At 45.6% G+C, this 17697-nt stretch overlaps 1 protein-coding gene across 1 annotated transcript in view; it reads right to left on the bottom strand.

The window, feature by feature from the left end:
* The window catches only part of Hs3st4 (heparan sulfate-glucosamine 3-sulfotransferase 4), a gene marked incomplete at its 5' end in the record, with an annotated part of 436418 nt that overhangs the window by 55665 nt on the left and 363056 nt on the right, over window positions 1-17697 (bottom strand). The gene's annotated exons all lie outside the window — the stretch shown is intronic.

Raw genomic sequence — 17697 nt, 5'->3', positions numbered from 1 at the left:
TGATTTGGGAGTGTTTCAGATTTCAGGTTCTGAGGCTCCATCTGTCCAGTGATAATACTCAAGTAGCTACAATAGTTACAGGAATATTCAACGCAACTCAGTCAATTTAATAGAGTAAGATTTCCCCAAACACCCACTATGGCTGGAGCTGAGAAAGAAATGCTGGAAACAATAGGCATGGTTCCTGTTGCTGAGCTGCAGGACAAAGACTAACAAATCCTTGTGGCTCTCTGTGCTGCTGGAGGACAGAAGAGAACAGTCCTCCGGCAGACACAGATGAGGAAGAATATCTCGGAATCGATGCTGTTCTACCCTGGCCTTGGGTAATGTGAACATTAACAATGTGGACTCGATTATTGAGCATTTTCTTTGTACCGTGCAGCACATAAGTGCTCATCACATGCAGTCTTTATAACAGGCTCCTAGGCTGTAGCCTTCCATTAGGACGGGTTAATTTAGGCTGAAACAATAACAAATGCCCAAATCACAACATGGTACAGCCATAAAGTTGTCCATATAAATGCACAATGGAACTGGCAACAAGTAAAGATAGAGGTAGATGGCTCTGGGAAGTCACCACGTGGGATTCCAGGGAAACAGATTCTCTGGCATCTGATGAAGCCGCCACAGGACCATGAAGCTCCAAGTTTATTACTTCAGTATAGGAGAAGACAGAGAATTGCGTGACAACTCTTAGTATCTACGGCCCCTACCATTTTTCATTGGCTCACGCACATCACATGACCATGTCTAACTTCAAAGGGGCTTGAAGACTGTAGGAGAAAACAAATCATGATAGGCATAAGTAACGGCTGTCGTCTTACCAATGTGGATAGCACAGCACAGAAAGGTTGGGTAACTTGCCTGAGGTCACACCAGCAGTAAGAACAGAACTAGATTCAAGCCCCTCTCTATGGGATTCCACCACTTGCTCCTTTAGCAATTCTATGATCCTAGAAGGTTGATGAGAGCTTCTAAGGGAAGAAGGTCAGGCACGTTTAATGCTGCAAGGAACAGACACCCAGCCACGAAGTACTGGTGAGGACAACGTAGCCTCCATGGCAGGTGGCCACAGTTGTACAATGCTTCAGGAACTTTAAGGGACTATGAAGTGGCTGAGAGGACAGGATGCTCGGAGCATGCTCTAAAGACCCTATGGCTTATCAAGTCAGTTGGCTTCTGGCTTCCTTTCCACTTGGAAGAATTTCTGCCTCCGCCCACAGTTACGTGGGGTTCACCGTGACTCACAGCTCCTAGATGGCTTGGTACCCTCCTCCAGCCTCTGACTCATGATACGTGCCAACACTTCTGTGCTGGGCATTATTCTGACTTCCTAACCAGTATAAGCCTTGGGCTTTATGGATTTAGCTCAGGTATCACCTCTCCTATGAGCCTACATAGAGCTGTACATTTCATGATGGGTTTCCCAGGACACTGTATCTTCTTAAAAAAAAAAAAAATCTTTATTTCTTTGATACAGGGTCTCACCACACAGCTCACTTGTAGTGATCCTCTCCAGCACTGAGATTACAGGTGTGTACCACCGCACCCAGTTTCTGTGGCTGGCTCGGCATCCCGGGCTGGCAGTGCATACAGTACCAGGGATCAAACCCAAGTCCTTGCCCTTGTCAGGCAGGCCCTTAGACTGCTGAGCTACCTCCCCAGCCCAGGACACGGTATCTTATTCATGGGCATACTGAACTGGATCTGAAAAGTTTCTACCAGCACAAAAATCTTTGCAGGCTCAGCCTGGGAGTTATCCATCACCAACCCCTGAGCACCTCACAGGGGGCCGGTACCTTTGGAATTCTCAACAGCTATCCACTGAATAAGGGAGTATATGTGGGGGAAAAAAAAATCTAAGCACAGTGCTTTGCAAACATTGATTTACATAGGCCCCAGGATCTTTTAAAATCAGATTCGATTTTGATTCAGGAGGGTTGGGGTGAAATCTGAGATAGTTTGTTTCCAATGCACTCCTGGTGTGTCCATGTGTAGCTTTTGATCAGCTGGGCTGTGGGGACTACCACTGATCTGCTACCCACCTTCAGTCACCTCCCTGTGTCCAGGAATGCCAATTGGACAGATGGCAGCTGCCAAAAGCTGGGACTTCTCTAGTGTCTGAGGCCCACACAGCAGCTGAGGCCAGAGCAGTAGTGCCCAGAGACAGCCAGCAATGATAGACTGGCAAGGAGATGCCCTGCCCTTGGTGGAGCAGCCCTGAACCTTCTCTGCAGGGCCTCCTGGTGCTTTCCAATGCGACATGCTGCCGCTGCTAGCTTCCTCGACCCACACCTGTGCTCGCTTCGGCAGCCCCCACGCTAAGACTTCATGGAGTATCTGCTGTTTGTTCGCCAGGCTCTACCATTGTCATCTGCGATCAATACATACGTAAGGAGCTTGCAATTACATCACTGTCCCGGAGCTGCTTTCCCTCTCAAGGCAGGTCCCTGTACCTTTGGCTGTGCGACCTCTGTGTCTTGGGACCTTTGCCAGGAAGCCCTTCCTACATGCATTCCACAAGGACTGTGCAGTTGGTGCTGCGGGAAAGGGCCTATCTGGTTCAGCTCTATATTTCCAGTTCCGAGCAGCAAAGGGAAACGAGTCTGCAGAAAAAGTCAGTCAGCAAAAGAAGGAAGGAGAGACAGCAGGGCCTGCCCCGGCTCCTCGAAGGCAGCCTCGGTCGGGGTGGCTGGGTGGAGCCCTCCACACGAGAAGCTGCAGTGAGGAGGAGCATCTCACAAAGCAGCCAGGTGCACAAACTGTGCCTTTCCTTCTTCCAGGTCCTCAGAAGGTCTTTGAATTTTCCGAGCTTCAGGGTTCTGGACTTTAGAAAAAGGCTAGCAATAGAAATTTTTACATTTTTTAGCATAGCTATTGACAAAATGAAATGAAGATAATGAACTTCAATTGCTCAAACTACGCCTGACACATGTTCAGAAAGGAGCAGGCCCTGCCCCTGTTCCTGCTGCTCCTTTCCCTGCAGGTCAGCTCTGTGCTTAAGCCTGCATGACTGCTGCCTGAAACAGCAGAACTGTTTCAGGGCCTGCAACAGAGACGAGCTGCGGAGCAGAATGCACCTACCCCAAGAAGAAGTGCTTCTTCCCTTTGCCATATTGTGAACCATTCTGCATCCAAAAGGGGAGATTATGAAATGAAATAGACCTCTGCTCAGTCCCAGCTTTGCTTCTGGTGACCTTACTCGAGTCAAATCTCTCTGGTCCTCACCTTCCTTATCTTTAGAGTTTTTGTGATATTTGACGGCAACATGCAGATAGATACCTGCTAAGTAATTAAACCTCAAAACCGTTGCTGTTGTCCTTGTTACTGCTACTGATATCATTACTAGATCTATGACAGCAAGCCACCCGCATTTGCTCCTAAATGTATCCGGGAATACAGGTTTCATGGCTTTCCCTGGACTGTCAGCTTCAAACGAGCTCTTCGTTTTCAAACAACGCATTTGATAAGTCTGAATTTGCAAGCTGCCCGAAGCCCCCTGTGGCTTGTGGAGGTTCACATGATTCTGTTTGTTCCCTCAGTCACAGCTGCTGTTGGTCGTGCGGAGGCAGCTCATTTATTACGTCTAGGGCTTTCCAGGCGCCTGCCCAGGGCTGTAATCTGTATCTGCCTGCCTCTGCCAACAAGTGAGATGTCTGCAGTCCTGGTCGCCGAGAAATGGTCCTGAGGAAACACCGAGGCCAGGACGTCCCTCGGAAGGGTCCCTCTTTGCCTCCTCCCAGTGTCACAAACAAGGAGAACGGCCTGGCTCCCGCTCATTTTTCTGAATTGGAACCAACAGCTGTTTTCATCTTCATACAAGACAAGCATCGTCGTTTCCCTGCTTTATTATTAACACAGTCTAGCATAATTGCTTGAGCTCTCAACTGTGACCTGTTAGAGATTCCCTCAGCTGTAGAACTTTCGGGGGGCCTACGGCATCACAGTTGAAGCCTGCGGTACACGAGCTCCCCAGCTGAATCTATTTGTCGGTAAGCCCCCAAGTCAAATCTCTTGTTGAATTTGTGCAAACGTAAATGAATAGTTGAATTTACATAGATTTAATGTCTTATCATCTTTCTGGTCTGGGAATCTATATTCAGGGCTAGATGCATCACCTCAGCTATATCCCGTTTAATGCTGAAAATAATTTTAATCCCTCTAAAGCCCAACCCTTTTGCACATTACTAAACCAGAGCCGTCAATCCTTCCTAATGAGACACACAAAACCCGCTGCTGCCAAGTAATAAATACACATGTCTAGGACGTGGACCATGTGCATGGGTCGGTTTTTAGAAATACTGAAGCACACATGATTTTTGCCAGGGAAATGACGTGGTCACTTGCTAAGCGGGCCTCACCCCCATCCCCTTCCTTCCCAGCAATGCAAACATTGTTCATTTGTTAGAGTTACTACCTAAGCTGGGATAAGCATTTCTTTGTGTCCACACAAATCTCACTTGAATGGACACAATTTATGTCTGCAACTAATATTCGTCTAGTCTCTGGGATGTGGCAAGCACCAGGGAAGCGGACAGACTAGTGACCAAACCCAGTGAAACCCCGGCTGCCCTGGGGCTAACTCCGCAATGGCGGGCAGACAAGCAGACAAACACAAACAAAAGTGTAATATGTCAGGTGCTGACAGCAGCTCAGGACAAAAGGGCCTTAGGACACAGGCAAAGGCAACAGTGCCAGGCGCAACAAGGCAACAACACAGTCTGGTGTGTACAGGTGGCCAGGAGTTGAATGAAATTGGGAAAAAAGAGAAAAAAACAAACAAACATGCCAGTGGGCAGGTGCTGCTGGTCACTGTCCCCATGGCCTTGATGTGTCACGCTTCCTGCTACCCCACTGATTTGCAGTACCACGTTGCTGGGCTTCCCCCAAAGAGCTATCTCCTCATCTCCTTGAATCTAGAGTTGCTATGGGGCAGAGCAATTCACATGAGACAAGTGTGAGCAGAAGAGGCAGGGGGAGTGGTTTTGTGTCTCGGCCCGAGGTGACAGGCCAGCTTCTGCTTTTCTTCCGCCTCTTGGGGTCTGAGTCCAGCACGACGCCTCACAGATGCCCACGGGAGCCAGTGAGCAGCCAAGACAGTGGCCAGTCACAGAAAGAGGCCACCAGGGACTGTCCACGGATTGAAGCGGGTGGGATGATCCCAGACCACCCACTGAAATGTGGGAAAATAGTAAATCAGGATTCTTCTGAAGGATCAAGTTTTGGGGAACGATAACCATAAATCAGAGACAGTGATATGAGGGCCCTACGGCAACTGTATTTAGGGGAAGGGAGATTCTAAGAAGCACAGCGTGGCAGTGGCTGGAGTGAAATGTACCCGGACCCTTAGCCATTTGGAAGCATTTCTAAGAGTGCTGAGCTCCTATGCTGAACCTGTGCAGGCAGCGGGCGGTTCTGCTTCCTGGCACCCCAAGTGCTTGACACAACAGAAGGTATTTACACATCTCATTTAATCCTTAGGGCAATTTCACATGCAGATATCACCATTCCAGCCTCTACTACAACCACACAGTAAAAGTGATATAATTTAAAGTAGGTCCCTTTTCAGTTGGTTAGTCTTTCATTGAAAATGGGCAGAGACCAAAATTGCAGGTAGAGTTCTTTCGGCCCATGATGGGGAAATTAATTATACTCAGAATTAAAGACAAGAGGTAAAGGACCAAAGTGGTACACTACAATCTGTCGGGATTATAAACATTCCATGTTAGCGTGTGGGGGACTCACCAACTTTAAGATATTAAAAGTTGATTCAATAAAAGAAATGTCTGCATAGAATCGGACACAGAATCAGGACAAGGGGCACGAGCTGGGCCCAGAAAGCCAAACCCTGCACGTCGTCACTTATATTCCGTGAGATCTAAAGCAGTCGTCCTGAAGGAGTCAGAGTGGATTGGTGGTTGCAGGAACTGCCGAAGTGGAGGAACTTGGAAAAGACGCATAAAGGTATACTATCTCAGTCATGAGGAATCAGGATTTGGATTTTCCAGATACTGCGCTGCATGGTGGGTATAACACAGTGTCACTGCACATTTTAACATGGCTAAAAGTAAATTTCATGTTTTCGTCACAAAAAAAACTACTTGGTTTAATTATTTCACAACGTAGTAACAAAATATCAACTTATGCTCCACCAATACGTACATTATAAATTTTCAAATTATGACACAGTTTTCAAAACTTAAAACAGAGACATCTGATATTGTAGATGCTGATGCGTTCTTCTTAGGAGTTCAATCCAAGAGGTCATGGATGAGTACTGGAGCCGGACGAGCACCAGCCTGCCTTCAGGAATGTGTTGTGCAACACCCTCTTAGATAAAATGCATTTAAGAAACCCAAATTCCAACCATCTTTGTGCCCCATCCAGAGAAGGAAAGCACCGAAGGCTCATGGTACATTATTTTCCAAGCACTTTAATCCCGTGTATTGCAGTGACCCCAAAGCGCCACAGGATATTTTGTAGGAAATTGCTCGAGACCACACCCTGGAATGAGGCATCCAAGTCTCCAGGTAGGTCCCGAAGTCGCAGCCACTCCAAGGGACACTGTTCTGCTCAACAACGGTTTACTCAGTCAGCCTTTGAGCAAACCGTTGTTGAGCATCTACGGTAGCTCGAGGTCCAGGCTGAGTTTCGGAAATTCAGCCCTCGCCCCAGTCCCCAAGCAATTACTGTATACAAATACAGAGACAGACTTGTTCAAGGTTGTGACCCAAGCTTGAGAGCTGTGGCAGGCGTGACATGGGAGGCTGGCGGGCTCACGCTGGGGGACGGAGAACACAGAACAAGGAGAGACCTGGAACAGCTTCTGGAATTTAAAGACCCTTGTTTGGGTCTGGAGGTAAGAGACAGAAAAAAACGCATGGACAGGCCTTTCCTCACATGAAGAGCTTTCGTGACTCTGAATTAGGCCGTCAGCGTTAACACTTCAGGGAGCTACAGTAATTCTGGAACAGCAGGCAGAAGACAAAATGAGAAATTTAAAACGGTTGTTTTACAAATTGCTGTGTGCGTCAAGCTTTGGGAATAAAGCTTCATTCTGATGTCAAAGATTCGTACAGGGAGAATGATCAACATGATATTCAACACATAACTTGGTCCATTTTTTAACTGCTACAACAAAATACCCGAGGCTGGTAACTTATACAGAAAAAAGATCTGGAGGTCCAGGGGTGTGGCGCAAATGCCTGCTCAGTGCTACCGAGGGCCTTCTGCCTACATTACAGCATCACAGACAGCATCCTAGCAGAAGCACGTGCAAGAGGGGAGGACTATGTGGGGAGGCCTGAAGCTGGAGGGGCTGAAGGATGGCGCGGGGCTCGCTTATAGTCACTCGAGCTCACAGAACTTTTCATGAGACTGGCACTGATTTCTTCCAAAGGAGCGGTCCCCATCTCCTACTTATGTTCTGTGAGGCGCCGCCCTGTAGAGTCCCCGCTTTCTAGGCGCTATCTGTGGACAAGCATTGAAGAGCACAGGCAAGCCCCAGCCAACCAGAATCACTGACACACAGTGTAAGTTAGGGACCTAGCTTCTTTGCCTCCTCCGCTATGCCTAGCACAATGGCTTCTTGTCTCTGGTTTCTATCAATGCCAGATGCTGTCCCAGCCCCAGACATCACATCAACATTCAACATAGTAGGAAAGAGGGCTGGAGTGGCACTTGTCCTAAGAATCTTCTTTGCCAAGAAATGAAAAGCGCCCTCTGATCTCAACAAATGTCTGCTTGGATGTCATTGCCCAAAGCATCCTGCAAAATCTCCATCTCCTTACAGAGAAGGTGAGAAATATACAAGGCTGTTGCATCCAGAAGAGTAGAAAAGGAGTTATTTGGGGAAGGTCTCAAACAACTGTCCGGTGAGAGATTTTATGCAGAAGTTTAATTAGTATTTTTCTCTGCAGGGCTGGTTATTGTTGTTGTTGGTGGTGGAGAAACCCTGACTTCTACTAGGGACTTTGGACTATGCATAGTGAATATATTCAGAAAAAGTCTTATAACTGTCTTATAGGAAGCATAACTATTTTGCATCCCATTTTATTAGGAAAAGCATTCCATGTAAACAGCTGACCGATGCCTCTGTTTTATAACCTTGGTTTGGCATTTCATGATTTTAGAATACAACAAAAGCCCTGGGCTTCTCATAAATGGAGATATTTCTAAGCACAGCAATACCTTCTTTTCCCTCTGGAGTCTGCTTTAGATTAAAGACTCCTCAGCCCCTTGCCCTCTGTTTCTCTCTTGGGGAGAGAAATCTCCCCAAGCAGCACTTGGAGTTGTGAGGCCCTCTGGATCTTCTCTCCCACAGCCCTTCCCGGTGGGCTCCCAGGCCTGAAGCCCTCTGCTCCCTCCCCTCTCCCTGTTCCAGGGGTGTTTCCACATCCACAGATCACAAAAATTTTCATCTCCAGGGTGTGTGGAGTTCCGATGGGGCTTCATACATAATTAATGACAATTCAGCTACACATGTTTTCTGTTAGCAATTCAGACTCTTCGAGGACTTTTTAAAACATACTTTGCAATTCACTAAAATTCTGGGAGGCATTTCAATAGGAAAAATCCATAAAAGCGTAGAGTGTCTGAGGTTTCTGGAAGGGGGCTTTAATGAAGCATGTCTCCCCAGAGGAGCATTTCCTGAAATGCTTTTCCCTCTGTACCACAAGTTTCTCCAGATGAGTACAAGACTAAATCGCAGGTCTCCTTAGAAAACAATGTCAGTGGAATACATTTTTAAAAATGGTCCCAGGTTACCATAACAACCAAGGTTCCAGCATCCTGTTGACTAACTGCAAAGTGATACAATCAGGAAGACCAGAGTAGAGAACCAAAGTATCAAGTTGCTATAGCAACTGGATATACAAAAAGTAGAGTTATTTCAACAGGGATGTTTGCAGCGAAAAAAGTAACTATGAAGTATTCTTCTTGGGTGAATGGTTCTCAAAAAAATTTTAACATTAGCTAAGAGTTGTCCTAGCCTTTTATTAGGTCGCAAGAGCCGTAAGATAGAAGGTGCATCAGCTAGCAATTGCTCGATAACACACACTCTACAACTTCAGGATTTTCAATAATAACCTTTTTTTTTTTTCTTGTAGTTAGTTGAGGTGGGGTGAGCTCAGGTTTCTGTATCAGTCAGTCTTTTACTAGAGGAACAGATATAATGTAAGATGTGCAAATGCACAAGAAATTGTAAGACTGGCTTATGTCGCTCAGCCAGAGTAGAATGAGGAAGGCTGCAGAGGGCGGCTGCACACTGGAGGATGAAGCATTCAGTCCAAGGTCTGGAGCTCACTGCAGCGTCCAAGCAAGTCCATAGCAGAAGGCTGATGGATCTGTGACACCAGAAGGCTGGAGGATCCAAGGCAGAGGCCGAAGAGTCTGCGCTAGAAGCCCGGAGAGCTCGTCCGAGCTGACTGAGAAGATTGAGCTCCTTTGAGGAAAGGGAACACTCCATCCTTCCTCAGTTCCCTTTTATACCCTTTAAGCGATGGATGAGTCACTCTAGGGCGGGGCCTCCATACCTCAGGGTGTTGAACTGCTCCTCCCAGTTAAGCTTTTAACTTCTCAAATTGACACAACATATCAACCACTACAAACAAACACTCCTACAAATTCATGACTTTAAGTATTAGTCCCTTATTTTTTCTTATATTTGGTTGGGGTGGAGTGAGCTCGAGTATTCTTGGGATTTGATCATCTGATTTCACCTGGGCTTGTTCTGGAGTCTTCAGGTGATTTACTAGTGGGATGGGGGCTGGCTGATCTAAAGAAGCTTTAGTTGGGATTCCTTGGCTTTGTTCCATGTGGCCCTGAGTCCCCCGGCAGGGCCAGAAGTTTGCTATTACAGGTTTGCTATCAGGCTGGATGCTGGTTGCAAGAGAACGTCAGATCTCAGAAAATTTCTTTGACCCTACGCTTGGCGCTAACAAGCTTTTACTCTCACCACATTTTATCTGGTTAAACTGAGTCATAAAGTTAGTCCAGCTTCGGTAGATGTTCAAGTGCATACCATTTCTTGATGCAAGAGGCTATAACATTCTATTTCAAAGAGTGTGAATACAGGAACAAGTAGATGACTGGAGTTATTTTTGCAAACAATTTATCAAGATTTCAAAATTTATATATACTGTCTCCTTAGTGTCATACAAAAAGTTGAACATTCAAAAGTTAAAACAAATGCATCTAAATAGTAAGAGATACTTGGCTTCCAGAAAGTAACATAGTATCATAAAATGCCTAATTGTAGCTCATGCACTAGATGCCATTTGTGAGGATGTATTTTTAAACATTCTTTTTACTTATTCTTTCACTTTCTTCCTTTTCCTCAAAGCAGAATGGTGTCAAGTGACCACTTGAGCCCCAAAAGGCATATTCTTGAGGCTGGAGATGTACTGCCTGAAATGTTCACTCATCAGCTGATGGAAAGGAAAAGGCTCACGAAGTGATTACAAGTGTGGGCTTTGAAGTCACGTGGGCTGAGCTCAAATTTTCTCTCAAACTCTGCCTAATTATGTGAAATAGTTGCTTAAGACTTTTGATCTAGATGGACCCATGCATCCTCCTCTATAAAGTGAGGATTGAACATTCATCTAGGTTATCGATCCTGAGATATAGCTTCTTATTTTTTTGAAGAATGCAAAATGCTAATAGAAAAAAATAGTATGAGAAACGATACAAAATTTCACTAAACAAAGTAATAGGAACTGAGCAACGGCTGCTGTATTGCACGGTGTCATGTTCATGATGCAGCTGTTAGTACACGAGGAGTTGTTTAGGTGACCAGATATGAATATGCAACATTGGTTCAAAGAAGAAAAAAATAACAAAATATTTATAACAAATCAAGGGGGTGGAGAGAGCTCAGTAGAATAAGTGCTTGCCTGGCAAGCGTAAGGGCCTGAGTTCAATGCCCAGTTCTGCAAAAACAAAAACAAAAACAAAAAATAAGTTTATAAACAAATACAAAAAAGAAATTGAAAAATTGCAATGAATGATAAAAAAAAGAAATTGAAAAAAATAAGAACAAAAAGAAAAAAATTGAAGCATTAACTGTTCCTTTCAAAAGATCAGTAGAAATTGGCAGTACATTTATCCAAACTATCCTGCATATATACATAAATATAACTTTTCTTCCTTCTTTCCTTTGTTCTTGTCCTCATCCCAGTTTTTCTTTCCCACTGAGCAGATTCTTTCCCTTTCACATTATGTACCTTACCTTTCAGATTTTATGTATCCTTTCAGGTTCTCACAGTAGTGATAAAATATGATGTTTGCCCATTTGGATCTGATTTGTTCTATTTATCAATATAGTCTCTAGTTGCATCCATTTATCTACAAAAGTTTTAAACTTATCTTTTTATAGCTGAATAATACTCCACTGTGTAAAACTACTATATCTTTTTTATCCATTCCTCAGCTGATGTGCATTTGGATTGTTTCTAAGATGTAGCTATAAAAATTGAACTGCTATAAACATGGGTCCACTTATGTCACTGTGGTGTGATGATTTCAGTTCTTTTGGAAAAACACCTAGGAGGAGAATAGCTGGCTTGAATAGGACCCCCAACCCTAGCTTTTGAAAAGCCCACTAGTATCATGGCAGGCTTCTCAACACAGACTATAGAATCAAGAAGAACTTAGAGTGAGGTACTTGAGGTTCTGAAAGAAAACAATTTCTAACCCAGATTGATGCACCCCGTGAAACTATCTATCAAATTTAATAGAGATAAGATACTTCTGTGACAAAGACCTGAAGAACTTCACGACAACCAAACCAACCCTACAATGATATGCTTTTAATAAAAATATCTCTGAATTGATGTCGACTACATAACTGACGTCATACTGGTGATCTACATTTGTAGCACCTCACATTCAGAGATTATGGCCCGTCCTTCCTCAGAGGGGAGAGCTCAGCTTTGTAGGCCAGTTAGAACTGTGTCCTTCCCCAACAAGGGCTCATTGATATGAATATGAAAAAAAGTGGAGAACTGCACCTCTGGGGCACAAGCTAGTGGGTTAGAGAAGTACTCATGCAAAACGGGTACATTCAAGTGGTACATTCAATGGCTGACAGTGCAGAAGGGTTGTACCTGTTCCTGAGTGATGCCAGGAAAGAAAAGAAACCGAATTTCCTTGACTACGGGATAGTGTTTGCAACAATCGTTACTGATTTTATTTTCTGATTATATTGAATTGTGGGAGGACAAGTCCTTCTGCCCATTTTCCTGAAGTTGAAACTGAGAATCATAATATGTGTGTGTGTGTGTGTGTGTGTGTAGTGTTAGGTTACAAAGTCAGTATCAGAGTTGGGCCCAGGACCCTTGGACTATAAGTCATGTTCACCTGACTCTCTAGGTGTGGTAGGGGATTCCACCACTAGCTGCTGTTTCAGAACTCAGAATACTGCATTGAATAGTGGAATGTTGTAGTGACACAATGACGTACATAACTTCCACACTTAGAGACAGTGATTCCATTGGAAGCGGGGCTGGGGACTTTGGAAATAATACTTTGTTCAGAAAGCATAGCTTCTCTTTCTCTAGACTTCCTGTGTGTTTGTGGAGCCCAGCAGGATCATTAGCAGAGACAAACGACAAGTCACCCCTCTTGACCCTCCATGTATTTATAAACAACATGCTGCTGCATCTTTTCTGCCTCAAATCCATGTGCGTATGTTGGTCTTCTTGCAAGATCAAATTCCTAAAATCCCCCAACATTTTTCTATTCATTACAATTATTAACACCTCTTTTTTAAAAAATGTATTTGGTACAGGGTCTCACTAGGCAGCTCAGACATACAGTGATCCTCCTGTGTTAAGCCTCCGCAGCACTGGGATTACAGGCATGCACCACCAGGTCTGGTCTCGGTGGCCAGCTCAGCACACCCGGGGGCAGGGCTAGTGCAGCATGCGGTGACAGGGATCAAAACCTGGTCCCTGAGCTTGCCTAAGCAGATGCTTAGTCCCCTGAGCTATCTTGCCAGCCCTATCAACACCTCTTAACTGTATAAGTTCAGGGCACTGAGTGACGTTTGCACACATGCATATGTTGTGCACTGACCTGTATCAGCCTACCACTTCCCTGGCACACACCCTGCTCTTGACTGTTAACTACAGCTTGCTGATGCCCACAACCCCACAGAACTTCATCGCATACACAGGCATAACATATGCCTGAGTGACTTGTGCTCCAAGGAGAGCTCCTTCCCTTGGTCATAGAAAAGCCTTAGAGTGAGATCATTTTTCTAAGTGAGAAGCAAGAAATAATTTGGAATTTCTCCGGGTCGCTGGGGCAAGAGGGCTTCAGTATGCCAACTGCGCTTCTGCAGAGCACACTGTCCCTACAACGAGCCTTTCCTGTGTTGCAATGTTGCAGCCGATTCCGCGAGTCTCATTTAGCTAAGCCACAGATGCCTGATGAGCGTCATCAGGTTGCTCCGAAGATGCTCCGCGCAGGTGGAGAAGGAAACAGGAAAGAGAGGAGGGTAGGCCTGCAAGGTGAAGAAGTGAACACTTTCCATCTTCATTCATTTCTCATGTAGAATGTTTCATTTCCTCAAAGCACATGCAATACAAAATGATGGAGCGATAATATTGTTTCTTTCAAGGGAACCTTTCATTATAACATTTCACAGCTCTGACAGAATATCTCTATCTCTTTCCTATCTCCTTTTACAAATTATATTTAACGTCCACGGCCAGGAACAGGAAGCCTTACATAATGGGTGGGGGCTTCCCAGTTGGCTCCCTCCGCTTGCATAATCCTTCCTGAGGCTCACCCAGCCCTGCATTTACCCCGTGGGACGCTGTCTGTGTCACCAGCAGCTCCTTCCCAAAGCCATTCTCCTACAGAGTGGGGCTGCTTTGTGTCTTGTAGTTAAGGGTTTGTAAAGGAGACCATGCTTCTGTGCGAGATCCTCATACCCAAGCGATGGACAGATGGACCACGCAGGGCATCTTGGCTCAGCTTTTCATATCACATATTTTCAGCCAGATAGTTCCAACATACACTTCAAGCTTGGTAAAAATCCATTATCATGCCATCATAATGGGTGGATACATGTCCTACTGAAGTAGACGGGATGCAGGCAAGGGCTTTGTTGTTTGGTTTTGCTCTTTTCTAATCTACTGGGAAGTTCACACAAAGTTTTGGCACTTGGACCCCAGTTTTCTACCTGGACTGTTACAGTCTGTGTCCAGGTGTCCCCCCAAAGCCTCATACAGTCAAGGGGTGACTTCTAGAGTTTGTGATTGATTCATGGTCCAGAGTGAGGATTACGGATGTGAGTGCTGCACCCACCCTAGCTCAAGCAACCTGCATACGACAGGAGAGAAAGAGACCTGCTCTCTCTCTCCCTTCTCCTTTTTGCTCTTGCTGCTTTTGCTGTTTTCCACCACCACAAACAGCTGCCCTCTGCCATGTGCCACTCTGCCTTGGAGCCAGCGGAGTATGGAGATCAGCCTCCACAAACTGTAAGCTAAATAAACGTCTCCTTTCTTAGGCTGAGTGTCAGGTATTTTGTCTCAATGACAAGTGTAAAGTAGCCAAGACATGGACTTCTTCATCTAAGCTGTAAGTGAGTCACCACTTATTTATTTTGGACACTTGGAACTAAATTAGTATCCCAGGCTTCACTGGTTGAGGTGCTACATAAACTGGTGTAATTTTGCTTCTTCTCCCTCTTTACCTCTTGCATTGTGCTTTAGCCTGTGTTGATTCTCAGACCTATCGCACTATTTTGAAATCAGCCTCAATGAATACTACTGCATTCTCTGCTGCCATCAGCGTTCCTTGGCTTTCTCTGTCCTGGTCCATAGCCTCTGCCAGACTTTCCGTAACACTTTTTATCTATCTATCTATCTATCTATCTATCTATCTATCTATCTATCTATCTATTTTGTATTTTAGGGAAGGGTCTACAGGGTGTTCAGGGTCTCACTACTAGATCAAACTCTTAGTGATTTTTTTTTTTTTCGGAACTGGTATTGAACTTAGTACCTTGCGCTTGCCAGGGAGTGCTTATTCCACTGAGCTATCTCCCCAGCCCTTAGATCAAACTCTTAGTGATCTGCCTGTTTACAACCTCCCAAGAGCTGAGATTGCAGGAGCGCGCCACCACGCCCACTTTCAATTGCTGTCTCAGAGCACCCCGGGGGCGGGGCCAGCACAGCCTGGGATCGAAACCCCGCCCCCTGCACCTACTTGCAGGTGCTTTGATCAGCTGAGCTATTCGGCCAGCCCTTCGCTAATACTTAGATGCTGAGCAGGCTCAGGCACGTACAAGAAATCCCCATAGCTCCTGAATCATAGCTCAGCAGTTCTGGCTCCTGTCGAGTCTCTCTCTAGCCCAGCTCTGGGGACCCTTGTGCTCCTCCTGCTGCTCTGACTCCTCCAGGTCTCACCAGGGCGCAGGAACTTCACTCCTAGCTTTGGGTTGTGCTGATGTGTGCCCCTTTTTCCATCCCTATCTCCTAAACGCCTTCCTAAACATTAAGACAGGCATCAGAAGCTCTTTCCTTGCTGGTGAGTGCAGATAGCATACATTCTACAACTGGGTTTAGTTTAGAGGTCCAAATTTCTGTCATCTCACAGAAGAGCTGAAGGTTAGGGTACATGGGACTTCGCTTCTTATAGCACAACTACTGCAATGAGACAAATAGTGGCTCATTGCTTTACATGAGATCCGGGTTATTTGTTCACCTTACTGCCCACCTCTCGGACATGACTTTAGTAGGAAACCCTAAGACCTAATTTAAGGCCATTTTATCCATATGCGGTTCCTAGTGGTGTTCTAGTTTTCCCTGAGGACGTAAGGGACATGAATTGTCAGTGAAAAGGTTCTAATGCACAGGAACTCACCACTTACCCATAGTCTTGTGGAGTCCTAGAAGTTCACGCCTGGTTTCCAAACAACCTTCTCTGTCCCCAACTCATCTGTCAGCTAGAAACATTCCAAAGGACAGAAGTCATGTCACATGGCCTCGCACTACTTGGCCAACTCCATGTGGCTCTGGGACCATCTCCGCCACCTGGCATGTCCTTATCATGTCTCTCACCAAGGATGGGCACAGTCTGGTTAGCTGAAAATGGATGAGACAGACCGGAAGAGACAGAGGCTACAGTCCCACCAACTGAAAGGTTGAGGAAGACATAGGGGGTGATGAAGGTGGTAAGATCCAGCTACGAGCTATAAGAGGAATCAGGTGACCAGGAACTCTGGGAAGCACAGAGATATTTAGAATAAGCTCAGCCAGCAACACCCAATTGTGTCAGATGCTTGGAAGGAGACAGAATGGAGGGACTGAGGCGAGCAGACAGCAAAGTCAGCCAGCAAAGCCGCAGGCTCTGGGTCAAAGCTAAGGTATGACCACCTTGTCCTGGCAGGGAGGAGACAGGCGAGAACAAAGCGCTCCTTCACTTGACTAAGAGCACGAAAGAGGTTCATGGCAGATCCATAAATTGCAAGACAATTGAAATTTAATGTGTGCCGAATAGCGAGACAAGCTATTATTACCCCTATTTTATAGACAAGAAGACTAAGGCCCAGGGGACATTAAGAAGGAAATTAGTACTGGACCTAGGAGTTAAATCACATGTAAGTGACTCTAATATTCCCTTCTCTAAACTCTCTGAATTGGATGTGAGAAATTCAGTTGGATTTCTACTTGGGGAACTCAGCCAAGACAGAAACGTAATGGTTGAGTAACGGACACATGCTCTCAGCACTCAGCGTTCGTTAACCATTTCCTCCCATGTTTTGTCCATGCATTTCAGGTAAAATTCTATCATCAAATCCAGAAGGTAAAACACATGATCTTTAACTGGAATATTCTACCTCCCTGACCACACTGTGATCTGTTCAAGATTGTGCAAAGGGATCAGAACTACTCAAATCAGGCTGGAATCTGAAAGGTTTTGGAAAGGAGAGAGATGGAGGAGTGAGAGAGGTAGGGAGGGAGGCAGAGAGGAAGAGATGGCAGAGACAGAGAGAGCAACAGATAGAGAGACAGAGAGGGGAGGGGAGGAGAGGGGAGGGGAGGGCAGGGGAGAGGAGGGAAGGGAGGATGGGTTCTTTATCCCCATGAGACCCTCACATGAAAGATTTTGAGGTAAAAGCTACTTTGCTCCTCCAAAATCAGGACTGGTCCACACAGAGATCTGACCTTTGAAATGGAAGAAGAAAGATAAACTGAGGAATCAGGCCCTGACTGCTATGTTTGAGTCTCTGAGTCTAGCGGGACCTGAAGCTTGAACAACCTGTGCTTTTCACATTCCTAAGCCAATGATTTCCCACGCACTCCCATCAGGGTCAGAGCTTTTGTGACCTCAAATAAGAGAGTCCTACTTGCACCCCGGACAAGTAGCAAAGGTGGCAGTGTGCCAACTTCTGAAGCATCCAGCTGTGATTCTCAAATGCACCCTCCTGCTGCTCTAGATTGTTCTTAGATGCTGAGATGTGGCCAGAAGACCTCATGCAGGGCATGGAGAACTTGAAGAAAAAATAAAGACACGGAGACTTGGAAGAAGGTGAGGCTGGGTATTATCTGCAGTGACTTCACCCTGTGCTTAAAGCCAGGACCGTGAGACTAAGCAACAGGTACCTGCTGGGAAACGAGTGATTCCTGTTATAGAGGCAACACGGTGTCCACTCCCACACTCAGCTAACTTACTATGCTTTGGTGA

The sequence above is a fragment of the Octodon degus genome, unplaced genomic scaffold (assembly GCF_000260255.1).
Source record: "Octodon degus isolate 3935 unplaced genomic scaffold, OctDeg1.0 scaffold00001, whole genome shotgun sequence".
In the NCBI taxonomy this organism is placed as follows: Eukaryota; Metazoa; Chordata; class Mammalia; order Rodentia; family Octodontidae; genus Octodon; species Octodon degus.
The sequence above is the reverse complement of the archived record's forward strand: the minus strand, read 5'-3'. Positions and strand labels throughout refer to the sequence as shown.